Below are 234 nucleotides of genomic sequence, written 5' to 3'. Positions count from 1 at the left end.
TGATAAGTATATTCATACTACACCTTGCTTTGAGAGACCAGGACATGTCTTATTCCTGTCTTCATTCTATCCACTCTGCTCCAGTTCTCTGATTTGGACTTTGTCTAGGGGCAGTCCTGCACCATGAGCATCAACATCCCCCACAGGAGAGGTGGCTGGCTTTTCTGTCCACTTCCACAAACTTTCCTCAGTGGTTTCCTCAGAAAAGCGTACACTGACTGAGAGGATGGAACT

The sequence above is a fragment of the Mustela nigripes genome, chromosome 6 (genome assembly GCF_022355385.1).
Source record: "Mustela nigripes isolate SB6536 chromosome 6, MUSNIG.SB6536, whole genome shotgun sequence".
Lineage (NCBI taxonomy): Eukaryota > Metazoa > Chordata > Mammalia > Carnivora > Mustelidae > Mustela > Mustela nigripes.
The sequence above is the reverse complement of the archived record's forward strand: the minus strand, read 5'-3'. Positions refer to the sequence as shown.